Source organism: Vipera berus (genome assembly GCF_964194415.1).
Source record: "Vipera berus genome assembly, chromosome: 1".
Lineage (NCBI taxonomy): Eukaryota > Metazoa > Chordata > Lepidosauria > Squamata > Viperidae > Vipera > Vipera berus.
The window spans coordinates 219,558,173-219,575,395 of NC_138202.1; the positions used below are offsets into that span (position 1 = coordinate 219,558,173).

Sequence of the window (17,223 nt, forward strand, 5' to 3'; positions counted from 1 at the left end):
ACAAACAGACCGGTGATGCACTCCATAAGCGGAGTGCAGACACCAACAGTATAAACGTGATCTCCCCACCCCAGCGTTTCCATCCTGATGACGTTGGTAGTTAGCCAACAAAAGCTTGATCTTTTAGCAATAAAAACTGTTTTAGTTTTTTTTATTCCATCCCAGTGTTCGCTTAGTTTGTTAATTTTAATATGCCTGGGATGCATGCTAATCGTTTCCAACTCTAGGGGCTGGTGCTCATCTCCGTTTCAAAGCCGAAGAGCCAGCGCTTGTCCGAGGATGTCTCCGTGGCTGGCATGACTAGATGCCAAAGGTGCACGGAACGCTGTTACCTTCCCATCATAGTGGTGCCTATTTTTCTACTTGCATTTTTACATGCTTTCGAACTGCTAGGTTGGCAGAAGCTGGGACGAGTAACAGGCGCTCACTGTTACGCGGCACTCGTATACATACATACACACACATATATATATATATATATATATATATATATATATATATATATATATATACATATATACATATACATATGTATATATACACACACACACACATACACACACACACACATACACACATGCGTGTGTGTGTGTGTGTGTATAATTTAGTTACACACAGATACATGTGTATCTGTCCTATCTTTCTTTGTTTAATCATCTCTCCAGATGTCTCTAGCCTTCTGGTTTCCCATACTACAAACAAATTGAATCCCGAGGAATGTGTCAAACAGGAAATCCTCCTATTGGCCATAAATGTTCTGATTGGAAAGTCAGGGTGATTTCAGAATTATAGAAAAATATGTGGCAGAAACTGGAGCCACTAGCTCTGGATATGCCAGAGAGTATGTATATGGATATGCCATATTCTCTGACATATCCAGCAATAAAACCACTAAGCCTTTAAAAAAAAAAGAAATAAGCATTCCTAAGAATCTATAGATTGAAGAAGCTGTAAGGCAGATTTAGTACAGCATTAGTTAGATTTGTAGAGCAGATTTGGGAAGGAAAAAAGAAGGTGAGATAGGAAACCGTGTTGAGCAAGCAAAAGTCCACTCTTGTAATATTGGATATAGTCCCTAATGTAATATATAATGTATAATTACAATTTGTTAACCAAGGCATAGATGAAATGGATTTGCATTCCTAATTAGAGTCATAACAATGTAGTGGATATCCTTGCCTCTGCTGCTGTAATTTGCAATTAGAAATTATATGCTGCCTTTAATTTAAAAATATAGTTCCTCCTTGAATCTCAGTGCCAGAGACTGAGACATTTTTGGTTTAATCCTGCTTCCCTTGAAATCCAGGAATGGAGGAATATGTAATCAGCTGCTAAAGCTGATATGCTATAGAAGGAAGGGCAAAGTATAGGAATACAATAACGTTCTTGTTACTTTTTGCATGATCTAAATCAGACCTGAGCAATTTGTAGAAGAAAAAGGGCCAGACTGATAAATTAAAAATAATTATGGGGCCATAAAGGAATAGCTGGGCTACTGATCAGCTGTTCAGCAGCTGGTGAAGCAGCAGCAGCAGCAACAATGGAGCTGGCAGTGTTGGTGAGGCCTGGAGGCGTTGGAGGCACTTGGCATTGGTCAGTGGATCCTTCCTGATGGCAGTGATGTTTAGTGGCGGTGAATTTATTGAGTTTTAAAAAACTCTGGCAAGCAAGCACAAAGCTTGCTTGGCAAGCCACATACAGCCCATGGACCATATGGTGTGCAGACCTGATCTAAACCAGAAGAGTTGCTTCTTATCTTCAAAGAAAGAAGACCAGATTGAAAGTTACGTTGGAGAGGAGCAATAGAACTCGCCACTAAAAATAGTTGTGGAATCTTTGCTCCTGCTTTTTCATATGATTATTCTGCTATTTTACATCCATGCTAAAAAGAATTAAACTTATCCATGGTAGTAATATTCACTATTCTAGGATATCATAAACTATTCAGTTCTAGATGTACTTATTTATTTAGAATATGGTGATGTTACATTAGCCAGGAGACTGTAGATTTCATACAAAGTAATTGTGTGACTGCTGACGATTGCTAGTCTGTTCAGTTAATGCTTGTGTGCAATCCAGAGTTTACCACAGGGGGCAAACTAGCTTCATACTCAAAAGGCTGGATGGCATTCTGCAGCATCACACTGGGCTTTTCCCACCATCAATATGACCTTGTGTTTGGGCAGGTCTGGCACTGCTTGAATTCATACTACAGTTTAAAGCACCTCTTTTTCCCCACCAAGTGGTTCCTATTTCTGCTAGGTACTGCTAGGTTGGCAGAAGCTGAGGCAAGTGACAGGGAGCTCACTCTGTCACATGGTGCTGGGACTTAAACTGCCAGAGTACAGACCTTCTCCACTGTCTTTAAGCCAGTGAGCCACCAATTGGGCTCTGGATTAAACCTGTGGTATTTCACAGATTGTTTGAAAGGCCCAAATCAGCACTGATTTAAATGAAGGTCAGAGTTTCCTGGGTGCGTAGGATAAAATGTGTTTTAAATATAATTGCTCCAGTCATGGGGATATCCTAAAAATATCTTTGTGGGTCTGTAAGGCATTGTGATCTCTGATGGTCTCTGAGCTTGGTTGTTTTCTTGCAGATGTTTCATTACCAAACTAGGTAACATCATCAGAGCTAGTTTTAGATACTTCATAATTCTCACTGGAATTTAAGAGATTCAGGTAGGGCAGAATCTGAAGCTTTCTAGGTCACTTCTTCCATCTTGCTTCATCATTCTCGTAGAAGGGAAGGAATTCTCTTTCTGTGGGAGAAAACATGATACTGTCGTCAGCTAAGGCTGAGTAAAAGCACGTCTGCTTGGCGTTAACTCTCTACAGCCTCATTGGTCCACTTTCACAGGTGATCTGGAGACCAAGAAATAGTCATGAAGTAAGCTGATTCTACCATATTTAATGCTTTGTGTGGAACTAAATACAGTACTCCAGCAGCACTCTTATATGTACAACAATGGAAAGATTTGATCTTACCCACAATGGAGGTGAGGATGGTGAAGATGATGGGGCTTCCAAAGATGGCTACACTGACAGCCTTGATTAAAGAAAAGACACTAAGTTTAAGGCCCCTTGGAAATTTCTTTTGGATATTTTGCATGAAATAGCAATCATGATATATGGGTTTGATGAGTAGAAAAAGCAGGACATGACAGGAAAAATAACAGTTATGCTGTATCCATAGAATGAGAGTTTAATTTAAATGTATAACTGTAACTATTATAAAAGAAAATCCCAAGTAATTTTCTTATTTTTTTCCCTTGCACTTTTGACTTTGTTCTTTCCTTTTCTCTTTACTTCGCTTTGTCTTAAATATTAATTTGTTTCTTATTCAAAATCTAATAAAGTTATTATGATAAAGGAATACTACATATAATAAATATAAACTCTTTGTCTTTATTGGCAAAGATGCCAACCATTTAATCATAACATTGCTTGACTTTACATGAACTGATCCAACTGGACCCAGATAGGCTTTTTCAATATTATATCTAAGAGGATGCAACTAATATATGTCCCAGATGTTATTATTTCTACTCACAGTTTCCTTGTCCATCATTTAATCATCAATTTTTGGCTGTTTTCTTGGGTTAGGTAGAGTCTGTGAGCCTGGGCTGGTCTTATTACATTTCTTGTTCTCCCCATTCACTTAAGTGTTGATGGATCATGTCTGAGGACTTCATGATGTTTTAGGGATCCAATGTTTAGATTTAGAATATTGTTCACTGAGAATGTATTAAAGAAAACATTAATTTTAAAATATATAAATTAAGATATGAAGCTTGGCTATTTGTAAAAGAGAAAAAATAAAATATCATAAGGAGCTCAGCAGGGAAGCTTATCTGAGTTGGATAAAAACAAAAGACAGTGATGAAGAAACAAATGATCCCAATTGATGGCATAATCCCCAAGTCAGTGAATGCAAGTGTGTAAAATTAATAGCAAGCTTTACACAGAACATATTTCTTTTCTGGCATTAATGCAGATGTTGGTCTGTGGATCTTCATCAGGTGAAGAAGTACAATTTGTCGATCTCCCCTCTCTTAAATCTGGGTGCATCCAGGGCACAGTTGTCTCAGGTCACACAGTACACTATGAATTTTAAACTATGCTTTGATAAAGAAAATATAATAGCCTGTTTCACAGATACCATTGATCCTAAAGCAAAACAAAGACATATTAGTGCATAATGTGTGAATTAGGACAGTACTTCCTCTACTTATAAACCAAGTATTATGCACTATTTAAAAAAAATATTATACTGGTATGCGCTATTCAGATATACCTAGCAAACCTTTTTTCTCCCATTTTCATTAATACTATGAGGTTCCTCATAGTTTTATTATAAAGGATGAAATGCATCAGATACTTTGATAATACCCTGCAGTTTGGGCATCCGCCTCTAAAAAGCCCCAAATCCTGTTAAATAATGTTTATAAAATACAGGAAATATTTACTTCAGAGCCAGTTTGGTCTAGCGGTTATGGCAGCAGGCTAGAAACTGAGAATCTGTGAGTTCTAGTCCTACCTTAGGCACAAAACCAGCTAGGTGACTTTGGGCTAGTCACTCTCTCTCAGCCCTAGGAAGGAAACAAGGGCAAATCACTTCTGGAAAACCTCACAAAGAAAACTATAGGGAATCATTCAGGCAGTCCCTGAGACTTTGACATGATTGAATAGAAAAAATGAATTTGTATCAGCACAGCAAATATGAAGACCAAATACAAAATCCAGGAATGAGGTGTTTTTTTTTTATTGAAAAGTCTATGTGGGCTAGGTTAGTGATATGTTTCCATTAGTATAGTTCAGGGGTAGGCAACCTTGGCTCTTTTATGACTCGTGGACTTCAACTCCCAGAATTCCTGAGCCAGCATGGCTCAGCTTGGAAACCTCTCCCTTTCCCCTCAGCATGGCTGGCTCAGGAATTGAAAGAATAAATTAAGCTAAAACAGATTTTATAGCAGAAATGGGGCGCTGTCAGCTGCCACTTTACACTTGCTTGTGCTTCGCTACTATGTGGTGACAGTCTGCCATGAACTCTGGGAGTGGGGGTGGGAGGGGGGATGCTTGGGGGAAATGAAAGTAACCACTGTATCTCCCTGAGACACTGCCTCAAGGTCACCTGGCTGGGAGAAGAATGCAGCTGCCTACTAACCAACACTTGCACTGGCCGTTCTGAAAACATCTTGCTTGAACCTGATTGATCATGGGGTAGGTGGGTGTCAGTGATGGGAGAGAGAGAAAAGTTGAACTTAGGGATTTTGGCATGCGATTCTCAGTTCTGACTATGCATTACTACCATATACTTGACTTCTAATAAAACTGTACCTTTCTCAACAAATGGAGCCAAGTATCATTTCTAATTAGGGGTTTATTTGTGGCAGGTCTGACAAGTGCTGAGAATTAAATCTTGTTTTGCTAAAGAGTGTTCTGGTGAGCTTTACTTTCTGGAGTAGATATAACTAGTATTGGAGTTAACACAAAGGTCAATTAAAGTTCTTTTAAACATACAGCCAATATTTAGTTATTTTCCCCAAATAATTTTAGATTATGAAAATGAGCTTTAGAAAAACTTGAAAAGATTCATTGAAAAGATTGAACTCATTTTGTTGGTTATGTATCTTAATTTTATATTGTTGTTTTTGTGTGTGTTTATATTCATTTTTATTTTTCCATTTCTTCCACAAACAAATCAACAAATATACCGCAATACATACATACACGTAAGTTTGGATGCTGCTCTTCCATTTCCCCTTTTACTGTATCCATCCTCCTTCTCTCTCTTGCCTCTTCTCTACTTTCTTTCTCCCTTTCTGCTTTCTTTCCTACTTCCCTCTTCTTCCTCTCCTCTCTTCTTTCCCTCACCACTCCCCTCCCATTTCTCCCCACTTCTCCTCCTCTTTCCCTCCAACCTTCCTACTTCCTTCCCCTCCTCTACTCTCTTCCCTCTCTCCTCTCCTTTCTTCCCTCCCATTCCTCTTCTGACACAATTCAGGGGTAATGTCCGAGCAGCTCCTCTCCTTAGATTTTCAATATCTATATTAGGTATGATAACATTAATTTTCTATTACATCAATATTTCTATAAATCTGACCTTCTAGGTATATACTTCTATAAATTTTTATACTACCTCCGGTTATGCAATACTGTGTCGCCTGGGTCTCCCTCCTTATCTCCTCATTTTTCTTCCATCTAAATTAATGTTAGCTGTCTTTTAAGCATATTCTCTTTTTCACCCACACGTAAAATTTTCCCCAAATTTCATAATACTCTGACTTTGTTTTATCTTTAATTATCATTGTTAATCTATTCATTTCTGCACATTCCATTATTTTCCTGATCACCTCTTCTTCTGGAGGAGCTTTCAGTGCCTTCCAGTTTTGTGCAAACACAATCCTAGCTGCAGTGGTTATATGAATAATCAAATATGTGTTCTCTTTACTATATTTCTCTGGTAAAATACCCAACAGGAATATTTCTGCTCTTAGTTCTATACGTTGTTGTTACGTTGTTGTATCATCTTTTCTATCCATGCTCTAATTATATTCCAATAGGTTTTAGCTTCTGCACACGTCCACCACATATGATAGAAAGAGCCTGGTATTTGATGGCATTCAACAACAACAACAACAACAACAACAACAACAACAACAACAACAACAACATAATAATAATAATAATAATAATAATAATAATAATAATAATAATAATAATAGTTGGAAGGGACCTTGGAGGTCATCTAGTCCAACCCCCTGCTAAGGCAGGAAACCCTATACCATTTCAGACAAATGGCTGTCCAGTCTCTTCTTAAAAACTTCCAGTGTTGGACCATTCACCACTTCTGGAGGCAGGTTGTTCCACTGGTTAATTGTTCTAACTGTCAGGAAGTTTCTCCTTAGTTCTAGGTTGTTTCTCTCCTTGACTAGTTTCCATCCGTTACTTCTTGTCCTGCTTTCAGGTGCTTTGGAGAATAGCTTGACTCCCTCTTCTTTGTGGCAGCCCCTGAGATATTGGAACACTGCTATCATGTCACCCCTCAGCCTTCTCTTCGTTAAATTACACATACCCAATTCCAGCAACCGTTCCCTATATGTTTTAGCCTCCAGTCCCCCAATCATCTTTGTTGCTCTTCTCTGTACTCTTTCCAGAGTCTCAACATCATTTTTACATCATGGTGACCAAAACTGGATGCAGTATTCCAGGTGTGGCCTTACCAAGGCATTGTAAAGTGGTATTAGTACTTCACATGATCTTGATTCTATCCCTCTGTTAATGCAGCCTAGCACTGTGTTGGCTTTTTTGGCAGCTGCAGCACACTGCTGGCTCATATTGAAGTGATTGTCCACTAGGACTCCGAGATCCCTCTCACAGTTACTACTATTGAGCAAGGTACCACTTATACTATACCTGTGCATTTGATTTTTCCTGTCTAAATGTAGAACCTTACTTTTTTCACCATTGAATTTCATTTTGTTGGATAGCACACAGTGTTCGAGTCTGTCCAGATCCTCCTGTATATTAAGCCTATCTTCTGGAGTATTGGTTATTCCTGCCAGCTTGGTGTCGTCTGCAAATTTGATGAGTTCCCCATCTATCCCCTCATCCAAATCATTGATGAAGATGTTGAAGAGCACTGGGCCCAGAACAGAGCCCTGGGGCACCCCACTACACACTTTCTTCCATGTAGATGGAGTTCCATTGAGGACCACACGCTGAGTACGGCCTGTCAGCCAGCTACGAATCCATCTGGTGTTGATGCTATCTAACCCACATTTTTCTATCTTATCAAGTAGTAGGTTGTGAACTACATTATCAAATGCCTTAATGAAGTCCAAGTAAATTATATCTACAGCATTCCTCTGGTCCACTAATTTTGTTACTTGGTCAAAGAATTGAATAAGATTTGTCTTGCATGATCTGGTTTTGACAAACCCATGTTGGCTTTTAGTGATGACTTTGTTTGCATCAAGGTGTTCGCTGATTTGTTGTTTGATTATCTTTTCCAGAATCTTCCCAGGTATTGAGGTCAGGCTGATAGGTCTGTAGTTTCCTGGATCTATTTTTCCCCTTTTTTGAAAATGGGAACTACATCAGCTCTCTTCCAGTCCTCTGGTAGTTCCCCAGTGCTCCAGGATCTTTGAAAAATATAGTTCAGTGGTTCTGAGATCACGTCTGCCAGTTCCTTGAGAACCTTGGGGTGTAATCCATCTGGTCCTGGCGATTTGAACTCATCTAGGCTGGACAGGTGTTCACTTACCATTTTCTTGCCTATCTTAACTTGTGTTTCTATTCTGTTTTTTATGGCACTGTTTTTGGTAGGTTGGACTGTTTTTTCCCTTTGTGTAAAGACAGATGCAAAAATGATTTAAATATTTCTGCTTTCTGCCTGTTGCTTGTCAACTTTTTGCCACTTTCCCCTACTAATGGACCAATCATTTCCTTAACTTTGTACTTGTTTTTTATATGTTGAAAGAAGCTTTTTTTGTTATTTTTGACTTTGGTCGCAAGCCTTAGTTCATTTTGAGCCTTAGCTTCTCTCACTTCATCTTTGCAGGCAAGGGCTATTTGCTGATATTCTGACTTAGTTATGTGCCCCTCTTTCCACGTCTTATACTTGTCATGTTTATCTTTCAATTTATCAGAGAGTTCTTTATGCAGCCATGCTAGTTTCTTTTGAGAGCTGTTATTTTTCTTCTTTGTTGGTATTGTGCTAGACTGGGCCTTTATTATCTTACTTTTCAAAATTTCCCAAGCTTCTTGAGTTGTTTTCCCCTTTAGGATTCTCATCCATGGAATTCTTCCCAAGGTTTCTCTAATTTTATTGAAATTAGCTCTTTTAAAGTCCAAGACTCTAGTTTGACTGTGTTCTATTGCTTGTGCTTCCAGAATGTTAATTCCAATATTGCATGATCACTTCTTCTCAAGGTTCCTGTGGCTTCGACACCTTCTATCATTTCATCTCTGTTAGTGAGAATTAAATCCAATATGGCTAATCCCCTAGTTCCCTTCTCTACTTTTTGGTAGAGAAAGTTGTCTGCTAGGTTTGTCAGGAATCTGTTTGATCTTCCACTTGGTGCAGAGTTTGTCTCCCAGTTGATATCAGGGTAATTAAAGTCCCCATTACTATTGTGATGTGCTTCCTACATACCTTAGTTAGCTGACTAGCAAAACGTTCATCTATTTCCTCTGCTTGGTTGGGCGGCCTAGAGTATACACCTATGGCAATGTTATTTCCCCCCCCTTTTATATTGACCCAAATGCATTCAAGTTTACAGTTTTCATCATTGTTGTGCTCTATTTCTGTAGAGATAAAGTTATTTCTTATATATAGAGCAACTCCACCTCCTCTTTTGTTTAGTCTGTTTCTTTTAAATAATTTAAATCCCTCTAGCTGTGTGTTCCATTTGTGGGTTTTGTCGCACCATGTTTCCGTAATGGCAACAATATCATATCTGCCCTCATTTACCTGAATTTCTAGTTCACCCTGATTACTGTTCATACTCTGTGCATTGGTGTATAGACATTTGAGTTCTTTATGACTGACCCTGTGTTCACTTGCTACATAACTTGTGTGGTGCCTGAGTTCCCCTATTTTCTTAGATTGCCGGGAACAGTGATGTTCTGTATCAATTAACTCACTGTCCCCGTTGTTTAGTTTAAATATTCCTCCAGAAAAGCTGTGAATTTATTGCCAAGTAACTCAGTCCCTTTCTTGGATTGTCAGTTTGTACTTTCTTTCCCATAATTGCTGCCATCTATCTAGTTCAATCGTATATCCAAAATTTCTTGACCATTTTATCATCGACTCCTTAACTTGCTCCTCCTCTAATTCACAATATAGTAAATAGCTATACATTTTTTAAATCCATTTGTCTTCAGTTCCCGTAAGTATTTCATCTAACTCTGTTCTCCCCAAATTAAAACCATCTATTTTCATATCTAGATTGTATTTGTGTTCTCATGTCCCAATCCATCTTTATTCCTTGTTCCTCTAATTGTTGTTTGGTTTTCAGCTTCCCCGTGTCTGTTAGTAGGTCTTTATATCTTATAATATAGCACAGAGCCTTGGTGGAGCAGTGGGCTAATGCCTCCTTAAGTAACACCAGCTGCCTGCCATTAGTGCAGGTTCGCATCCCACCAGGCTCAAGGTTGACTCAGCCTTCCATCCTTCCGAGGTAGGTAAAATGAGGACCCAGATTGTTGGGGGCAATAAGCTGACTTTGTAATAATGCCGCTTGGGGGATGTGTGAAAGCCCTAATAAGCAGGCATATACATAGAATGAAGGCTACTGCTAAGCTTGTAAGCCGCCCTGAGTCTTCGGAGAAGGGCGGGATATAAATGGAATTAAAATAAAAAAAATAAATAAATAATGTTTCCCAAGTTAAACATATTGGGGTGTATTAACGCTTCCATAGTTGAGAGCCAATCTGGAATCCTCAAGTAATGCTTCCTCTTTATTTTCTTCCAAACCATCAATAAAGAATTCCTGATATGATGTCTCTGGAAATAGCTGTGTATTCTATTTTTCCCATACCATATGAAAGCATGCCATCCCAAGTGTAAGTCATGTCCCTCTAATGTCAATAATCTAGTATTCCTCAGTAAAATCCATTCTCTCATCCATGACATTGCTGCAGTCTGGTAATATAATTCCCAATTAGGTAAGCTAAACCCACCTCTGAGTCTTGCATCCTGTAACATTTTTAGATTAATCCTTGCCTTTTTCCCCCTGCCAAATATATTTCAAAATTATTTAGCCCCTCAAAATATTTCTTTTCCAATCTTATTGGTATTGTTGAAAACAAAAACAACAATCGTGGTAATATATTCATTTTGATTATTGCCATCCTACCCATTAATGATAGTTGTGCCTTTTTCCATTTATCCAAATCTACTTTGATTTGTCTTTTCAACTTATAATAGTTATCTTCTTTAATTGTTATACATCTTGCTGTCAGGTGAATCCCCAGATATTTTACCTTCTTTACAATCTGTATCTCTAACTTTCCCATCAATTCTTTTTTTTTTCAATAATATTTTTCACTAACATTTTTGTTTTATCTTTATTAATCTTCAAACCTGCTGCCTCACCATATTTTTCTGTTTGTTCTATTAATACAGGTCCTGTCTCTAGTGGCTCCTCCAAGATAAATACTAGATCATCTGCAAAAGCTTGTAGCTTATATTCTTCTCTCTTAACTTTCATACCTTTTATATCCTTATTCTGTTTTATACTTCTATTTAGTATCTCTAGTGTCAATACAAACAATAATGGGTATAAAAGGCACCCCTGCCTTGTTCCCTTCATAATATTAATCTTTTCAGTCATATCTCCATTAATCATTATTTTGGCTATTTGCTTATTGTAGATTGCTTTAATTACATTTATAAATTTCTTCCCAAAATCCATAATCTGTAGTTGTCTTATCATGAATTGCCAATTCACATTATCGAATGCTTTCTGTGCATCCAAAAACTTCAATGTCATCTGTTTTTCGGGATGTGTTTCATAGTATTCTAATTGTTTAATATAATTCACATATTGTCTCTAATCTGTCTTTTGGGCAGGAACCCATTTTGATCCAAATATATAAATTCATTTAGGAACTTTTTAAGTCTTTCGGCCATGATTGATGCAAATATTTTATAGTCCACATTCAGCAAGGAAATCGGTCTATAGTTCTTTACTTTCTGTATTCCGTTTCTTCCTTTGGCATCAGGGTAATAAGTGCTTCCGACCACGAATCTGGTATCTTAGCTTCAGAGAGGAGTTCATTATAGAGTTCCAGCATTACATTGCCTAACAATTCCTGCAATGTTCTATATAGTTCTGCTGGTAGCCCATGTGGTCCTGGTGTTTTGCCATTCTTTTGTTTTTTAATTGCTTCTGTTAATTCCATCATTGTTATTTTCTCTTCTAGTAGCTTTTTAAATTTCTCTGGTAATTTAGGTATCTCTGTTTTTTCCAAGAATTGTTTTATCCTATCATCTAAAACTACTTGTTGCTTATATAAATTCTCATAATATTCCCAAGCTATTTTTTTCTTTTCTTCATTCCGGTGTTGTAAAGTCCCCTCGGCATCTTCCAGTTGTTTAATCCATCTCTTCTCTTTCTCTTTTTTATTTTTATATGTCAACCATCTCCCTGGTTTGTTTGCATGTTCAAAAAAGGTTTGTTTAGCTGCCTTTATTTTCCTTGCCACCTCTTCATTTTCTATTAAGTTCATTTTATGCTTGTTCAACTCCATTAAATTTTTTATCTTTTTGTTTTGTGTATCTTTCTGTAATTCTTTCTCAAGAGTCTTATATGCTTCCTCCAGTTTTTCCCTAATTTGTCTTTTCTGTTTATTCTTTTTCCCCATATAAGATATAGCAAGTCCTCTCATGTATGCTTTCACCATATCCCAGACATTTTGAAGTGAGGTATCTTCTGTTTTGTTTTCCTTAAAGAAGAAAGTCGTTTCTTTTTCCATATATTGCTAGAAGTCTTTTTCATTCAATACAGTTTGATTTAATGTCCATGTTGTTCTTTTTTTTGTCCTTTCCATGTAATTGTGACTGGGTTGTGGTCCGCCCATGTGCTTGTTTCTATGTTTATATTTTGTGTACTTGTAAATAAGTCTATTGATGTCCATATCATATCTATTCTCGACCAGGACAGGTATCTGTTAGAATAGAATATATATTGCTTCGTTTCTGGATATTTTTCTCTCCAAACATCTAATATATTTAATTCATCCACCATATTATGAAAAGATTTTGGAAGTGTTCTCCTTAGGGCAGGGGTAGGCAACCTTGGCTCTTTTATGACTCGTGGACTTCAACTCCCAGAATTCCTGAGCCAGCCATGCTGAGGGAAAATGGAGAGGTTTCCATGCTAAGCCATGCTGGCTCAGGAATTCTGGGAGTTGAAGTCCACGAGTCATAAAAGAGCCAAGGTTGCCTACCCCTGCCTTAGGGTCTTGGTTTTTTTGGTCGTATTATAATCCAGCCCGGCCTTTACGATAGCATTGAAATCTCCAATCATACATATGCTTTCGAATTCCAATTCTATTATTTTCTGGTGTAATTTTGAATAGAAATTTTCTTGGTTTTCATTTGGGGTGTAAATCGCTACCAATAAAGTTTTTTTACAATTCATAATTACTTCCACCATTAAAATTCGTCCTTCTTCATCTGAATATATCAATGTAGTTTGTATTGCTTTTTGAATATATAATACCACACCTCTTTTACTCTGATCTGCAAGTGAGGTATATAATTCTCCCAGTTTTGGATATTGTAGTAGATTTTTATGTTGTTTCTTAATATGAACTTCTTGTAAGCAAATTATGTCCATTTTTAATTTCCCCAATTTATTTAGTGTTCTTTTTCTTTTTATAGCCGAATTTAGTCATTTATGTTTATCGGAATTACTTTTATCTCTTCTTCCATGATTATTTATTTAAAGTTTTAGTTGCTCTCGTTATTCTCATCTCTCTTTGCTCTTTTGCCTCATTTGCTCTTGTCCCTTCTCTCAACACCCTTTCCTCCTGTTCTATACTATACTTACTCCGTTGCTTCTCTGTCTCATCTCCTTGCTGTCTGATTACTCTTTCACCTCCCAGCCTTTCTTCTTCTTGCTGCCGAAAGTATTGATCATAGAAAGGTTCTGCTTTCTCTAATGTGTCCAGTCTATGTCTCTGTTCTTGCCAATTTATCATTAGTCCTTCTGGTATTAACCATATAAAATTTATTCCTTTTTTAATTAAGCATTTTTTCTGAAATTGATACTCCTTTCTCAGGTCTCTCACTCTTCTTGGGATCTGTTTTAACATCACTATCTCTCTTCCTTTGTATTTTATTTTAACATTTCTCAGCTTCTGTAGTATATCTGCCCTTAATGCTTTTTTAGTAAATCTTATATGCACCTCTCTGGGGAAAGTATTTCTCGTTGCATATCTAGTATGTATTCTAAATATCTCATCTATATCATTAATTACATTTTCCTTGCTTTCCTCCAATGCTTCTGCTAATATTCCCGCCATTACATCTGCTAGGTTCTCTCCCTTTTCTTCTTCAACATTTTGGAATCTTAAATAATAATCAGCTCTATCCATCTCTAAAGTGATGATCATTTTTTCCGGATTCCTGTCTGTTAATGTAAGTCAGTTATCAGTCTCCTCTAGTCTCTTATCTGTTAATTCAATTCTTTCTTCAGCTTGTTGCAGTTTTTGTTCATTTTTCTCCATCAGTTCTTTGACCTCTTTTAGGTCCTCTTCTAGTTTGCCAATCCCTTCTTTGAAGTCTGTGTGTAGAGCCAGTATCATATTTTTCAATTCCACGTTAGATCCATCTTGCTGCATTGTATTGTCCAGTGATTTCTGTGCCACCGGAATCTGTGATATTAGGGCAGCTGTTGCTGGGTGTGTTGTAGTCTTCTTCATTTTCTCCAATAGTTTGTAATCCAAATGTCAATGGGGTATTATAATCCAAATGTGCTCCAAAAAAAAAGAAAAGAAAAGAAAAAGAGTACGAAAAATTTCAGTGACAAGAAGAGGTGAGAACAAAGGGAAAAGGAAAAAAAAAGAGAAGGAAAAAGCCAAATATCCTTATATCCAAAAAAAGGAAAAAAAAGAAATTAATCCATACAGGTTACACTCTTTGTTCGTTTCAGAATTTCCGTGCCTTAGTCCAAAAGAAGAGAAAATCAAAAATATGGTCTCCAAAGTGAAAAACAATCCACCATTCCGCAAACTAAAAAAACAGTCTATGTAAACTTCTTATCAGTGAGTCCAGCAGCTGTCATTCAAGGACACTTACTCTCCCTTATTTTTTTCCTAAGCTTCAAGAGGAGATACTTGATTCATTGCCTTCTTTTGCCTTCCATTGTGATCCGCCACTGCAGTTCTGGAAGAGGAGCAGTTTAAAAGTCCACTCCCCCCCCACACACTTCTCCACGGCTTCAAATCCTTCTTATTTCCCCCCCACAATTTCCAGCGTTTAAGGTTTCTCAATTGTCTCACCCAGGCAGTCCTCCATACTTACTTTCAAGATTTTCCAAGTGGCCGCCCTGGCTTGTGATGGCTCGCAATGGCCGTCTGACAGCTGCTGGTCCGGGAAGCTTCTGTCGGCTCTCCAGAAGGTTGCGATCCCTCTTGTGCTGCCAAAACTGTGCCTCCCTTCTTCACCGTCCCTACAGGACAGCTCTGATCTGTCTGAAACTCAGACAGACCCCCCCAAACAGCTGAAAAGCGACAATCCTTCAGGAGCTCCCAAAGGATGTGCTGGCCCCGCCCCCCGAGCATTATATTGATGCTCACCCTAACCTTTAATAGGTTTAACCTTTATACTTCTGGGCATCTCCGTTTCTAACAGCAATATATCTCATTTCAAAAATAAAAATAACTCAAGTACTTTACCACACTTGAGCGACTTTTTGTCAAAATTGTGATTAGAAAATCCTTATATTAGTAAGTACAGTTTAATAATGAGCAACTATTTAAAGTTTGTACATCAATAGATAATCTCAATATCAAATAATATTTTGGACTAGAGCTGCTTTTAATGATTGCAATTCACATATAGTACAACTGTTCAAACTGATTTTGAAGCAATAATTACAGTCAAATCTCCTCAGATGGAATAATTATCTCTTGGTGCAAGATGCCTTTGGTGAACAGACTACAAACAATGGCATGACAAAGGAGCAAAAATGATGCATTGGAGGATCTGCAAGAAATATCATTTGCCTGCAAGGAAGAACTGGTGGTACTACAAAATAGACAGAATAATAGAATATGAAGAAGCTAAAGAGCTCTGGGCCTTTAGGATACAAACAGACAAGCACCTATCACATAACACCCCAGACTTAATAACTGTCAATAAGAAAGATTAAAAAAAATCTGGATAGTGGATGTGGTAGTGCCTGGAGACAGCAGAACAAAACTGGAGAAGACCGCAAAATAAAAAGTCCTGCGAATAGAAGTAAAACGTGGCAAAAAAGAAAGCAGTGGTAGCACCTATAGTAATAGGTGACTTGCGTGCAACTCAGAACATCTGGAGCACTACGTGAACACCATCGATATGGACAAAATCATCAAAATCAAAATCATCAAAATCACCAAGTAAAGCTGCAAAAGGCAGCTTTACTTGGAACAACTTAACATCCTGCAATGATACCTTTAACACCATCAAACAATATCTGCCTATCCCAGGTCCTTGAGAAAGACTCAATAGGTGAATTAAAAAGGCCAAACCCAGTCTAAACATCTGGCTGGCTATGCAACAAAGCACAATAATATGGGAAGAATTTAATGCTTGTGAAGGCCAAAGCCAGCCAAAGAACTGGCAGCTGTGACTTCACGTTATTGTGAACAGATAATAATGCCTGAAATGTACACAGTATAAAATTATATATAAAATCATCTATAGAAAAATAGGTGCAAAATATAATTTCCTGCTTTTTTTAAACAAAAAACATGTAAATGTGACACTGTATCATTTGGAGCATATATTTTTTATCTCCCACAACAGTCTTTTCTCTGTGTGTGCATTTTATCCATAGACTAGGAAAGGATTAAAGAGGTTTTATAGACTATGACCCTCTCTAAATATTTCATAATTAAGAGCTGCTTAATAACGTCTCATGAAAGCAAAAAGAACTCAAGATAAATGTGAAGGTCTATTTTCTTTTTAGAAGAATCAAAGCTATAGCAAGTGCCTTATAGACGTTACAGCACAATCACCAACCTAACAAACATGGCAATTTATAAATAATTTCTTTATCAATAAAAAATAGTATTGATTTTCTCTCTTTTGAGGCAACAGAGAGGAGGGAGTAAAAGGCCCAGCCTAACATATCTGATAATTTGTGGTCAGGATAGAAGAAGTATGTAATATAAATGTACAAATTTAAACCAATATTTATTTCTTCCTTCTCTGCGTGCTAAAAAAGTAGAAGGGGAACCTGCCATGGCTGCAAAAACTAGGTCTGAATTTCCCAGTGGGAATAACGAGCAAGGGAAAGAATGAATGCTGAGAGAGAAGAATGCTATTGCATTAAACTCCATCACAATGGGAGGTAGACTTCAACCATTTATAAAAGGTAAATGCTGGCAGAACTCAAGGATCTTAAGCACTCCACACACTGCAGGTGTGATTTATGAGACAAGGAACCAGCTATAAATCAAATCTTTTTGTTTTAAATGGTCCTGTTTTGATGCAGTAGAA

General features: G+C 37.5%; 1 long non-coding RNA gene across 1 annotated transcript; it reads right to left on the bottom strand.

Moving 5' to 3' along the window:
• Window positions 1–1,954: 1,954 nt before the first annotated feature.
• On the bottom strand, window positions 1,955–15,316 carry LOC308678360. Its single transcript, XR_014028644.1, has 4 exons — window positions 15,040–15,316; window positions 3,553–3,736; window positions 2,988–3,048; window positions 1,955–2,761 (listed from the first exon to the last, which is right to left on the bottom strand). It is a non-coding gene; the product is annotated as an uncharacterized lncRNA (long non-coding RNA).
• Between the last annotated feature and the right edge of the window lie 1,907 nt (window positions 15,317–17,223).